Source organism: Tupaia chinensis, unplaced genomic scaffold (genome assembly GCF_000334495.1).
Source record: "Tupaia chinensis unplaced genomic scaffold, TupChi_1.0 Scaffold138584_1, whole genome shotgun sequence".
NCBI classification, from domain to species: domain Eukaryota; kingdom Metazoa; phylum Chordata; class Mammalia; order Scandentia; family Tupaiidae; genus Tupaia; species Tupaia belangeri.
The window spans coordinates 986,295-989,529 of NW_006198478.1; the positions used below are offsets into that span (position 1 = coordinate 986,295).

Here is a 3,235-nt window from a genome sequence, read left to right on the forward strand (position 1 = left end):
TGACAAAGCCATTACGCTAACTGCTGGTCCCACCCCATGGCTTCTTATAACTTCCTCTTCTTCTGGATAACTGAGTAATTCTCCTGGTCTTTCTCTTCCAGAGGAATAATAGCTTCAGTCTAATCTTGAAAGTTCTTGGTTCTTCTGTTGAAATTCAGAATATTGCGGCCGCGACCTAGCGCAGGGGCGGTGTGGACCCGGGCTGCGGCGCTGCGCTCGAGTGAGCGCGCTCTGTGCGGCGTCCCCTTTCCTGCGTGACTGCGGCTAGGGCGGTCAGTGCCCAGTGAGACCATAGCTTCCACTGTGGAAGAGCTACAGAAAGATCTAGAAGAAGTAAAGGTGTTATTGGAAGAGGCCACTAGAGAAAGAATACGTGATGCCCTTACAGCTGAAAAATCCAAAATTGAGACAGAAATCAAGAACAAGATGCAACAGAAATCACAGAAAAAAACAGAACTTCTTGACAATGAAAAGCCAGCTGCTGTGGTTGCTCCCATTACAGCAGGATACACAGGGAAAATCAGTAATTATGGATGGGATCAGTCAGATAAGTTTGTGAAAATCTACATTACCTTAACTGGAGTTCATCAAGTTCCTACTGAGAATGTGCAGGTGCATTTCACAGAGAGGTCATTTGATTTTTTTGGAAAAGAACCTAAATGGCAAGAGTTACTCCATGATTGTGAGCAATCTTTTGAAACCCATCTATGATGAAAGCAGTTCAAAAAAAGTTAAGACTGATACAGTTCTCATATTATGTAGAAAGAAAACAGAAAACACACGATGGGACTACCTGACCCAGGTTGAAAAAGAGTGCAAAGAGAAAGAAAAGCCTTCATACGACACTGAAACAGATCCTAGTGAGGGACTGATGAATGTTCTAAAGAAAATTTATGAAGATGGAGATGATGATATGAAGCGAACCATTAATAAAGCCTGGGTGGAATCAAGAGAGAAGCAAGCCAAAGGAGAACCAGAATTTTAAGACTTAAAGTCCTTTCAAGAACTGTGATGTGGAAATTCTGACGTTTTCAATAAGAGAATGTTGGTGAGCAGCACATATAAACTGACAGATAACTATGTACACAGCCTTCTAAGTAAAGACAGTGAATTCTCCATGTCCTCCTGGAGAATTGATTTAAATAAAGTATGCTTATTAAACACTTCCTCCAAAGATGGTTTCGTTAGCACCCTGACCATTTTGTTCAAAAAAAGGATTATATTGCATTATTTGAAATAATGAAAATGCTATGTATTTTTGTTCAGCTAAGAGAGAAAACAAAAGTATTTGTTTGCCTTTAAGTTAGTGACATCAATTCTAGTGTAAGAAAAAGAAAATGTAAAACTTGAATTTTTACGTAAAATACAAGTTTGTACTTGTACTTGGAAGTTGATTTCTTACTACCAGCTGCAATGCATTACCATGTTCCAGTAATTCAGTTATAGATGATCCTGTGTATTTAAATGTATTTGTTTATGCACCTGTAGAACTGAAACTAAATAGAAACTTGACAAGAATAGACAAGCATTTTTGTATATACCAGTTAGAATGTTTGCCAAGGGTCAGAGGGCTTATAAAAGTAATAACCATAAAGCCAAAATAATTAATTTGAAAATCCATCCATTCCTATATTCAATAAAGTTAGATTTTTTAATTCAGTGAAAAAAAAAAAAAGAAATTCAGAATATTTTCATGTTAGTTCTCTGAGTTCTAGGAACTGAGATATACATTTTCTCTTTCTTTTTCTTTTCTACTTTTTTCCCTCTCCTTCATTTTTCCATCCAGTTGGGGGTTGGAGAATGCTTGTACACACATGCACTCATTGTGTTTTTCAAGCTACCAGGGCTGGAGTTCAAACCATGTGGCCATGTGAGATCTGGTTTCCTCAACCACCAAGCTGATCCTACATCATCTCTTTCTTTCTTTTTCTTTTCTGTCTTTGTTTGTTTGTTTGCTGTAGGGTTCGTGTACTCAGCAGAAAGAAAGAAAAAGTGAGAAATCATCCCCCCCCCCACCCCCGGGATGGCCACATGTAATCCTGTCTCCTGCATTCTCTTCTTAAAATTTTGGATAGGCATGCATATGTATCTGGAGTGTTTTTGTTTTTTAAAATAATAACAATTTATTATTATTACTATTATTATTTTAAATTTGAAGAAAAGAGTGAGAGAGAGAGCAAGTGAGAAAGCAAACTGCCAGGTCTGGTACTTGAACCATGGTTGGCAATGTGGGAGTCCAGCACCTTAACCACCATGCCATGCTTGTCCTACCTGTCCAGTTAATTTTTGTTTGAGGTGGAAAAGCCTGCTGTTAGGGAACATGTGTAGGTTTGTCAAACAACTGATTAGGGTGGAATGAAGTCTCTGATTGACCAGTGTGGACATTCAGCAAGCTACCACACCTCTTGGATTTACCAGGGATACATACGTTTAACCAATATAAAGGCAGAGAACAATAACTGACTCTTGAGCACGTGTGAAATTTTGCGTCATCTTTGCGATCATGGCCATGATAGCACTGATGAGTCAGCCTAGCTGTGATGCTTAAATTAAAAAAACGTTAACTATACCAAAATAGGTGCGTAAAAGGCTTAATAGTTTCTCTTTATTTCTGTGCCTCCTTGGAAAGCCATCTGGAAGATAGAGAAATGGCTGTCAGTTTAGGCAGCTATGGCAAATGACTACGGGCTGGGTGGCTCAGAAACAGCAAGACATTATTTCTCACTGTTCTGGAGGCTGGAAATCTGAGATCATGGTTAGGTTCTAGATGTCTTCAGGGTTAAGAGGGCTGACTTCTTTCTGTGTCCTCTAGGAGAGCTAGAGATCTTTCTGGGGCTTCTTTTTTAAGGGCGCTAATCCCATTCCTGAGGGCTCTTTTCTCATGACTTACCACCTTCAGCTGCTGTGCCATTACATTGAGGGGATTAAGATTTCAACCCATGGACTTTGAGGAGGCACAAACATTTAGTCTATAACCGATGTAGGAGGCTAGAGTTTAAGCTATATACTACTCATCCAGGACACCATCTTAAGAGTCAAAAAAAAACAAAAAAAAAACAAAACGGGACCAGCAGGTGATGTAGTGGTTGCTAGACTCCCACAAGGCGAACTGTGGTTTGAGTTCTGGACCTGGTGGCTTGAAAATCACACTGGGCACATGTGCATGCGTGCCCAAAATTCAAGGTGGAGAATGGAGGAGAAGGAACTGTGGTATGGCCATTCCTCCTGGAGGGTG

The 3,235-nt window shown here is 39.9% G+C and overlaps 1 pseudogene; it reads left to right on the top strand.

Annotated features, from left to right (window-relative positions):
* Nucleotides 1-353: 353 nt before the first annotated feature.
* On the top strand, nt 354-1,052 carry LOC106736331 (calcyclin-binding protein pseudogene; annotated as a pseudogene).
* The last annotated feature ends 2,183 nt before the right edge of the window (nt 1,053-3,235 follow it).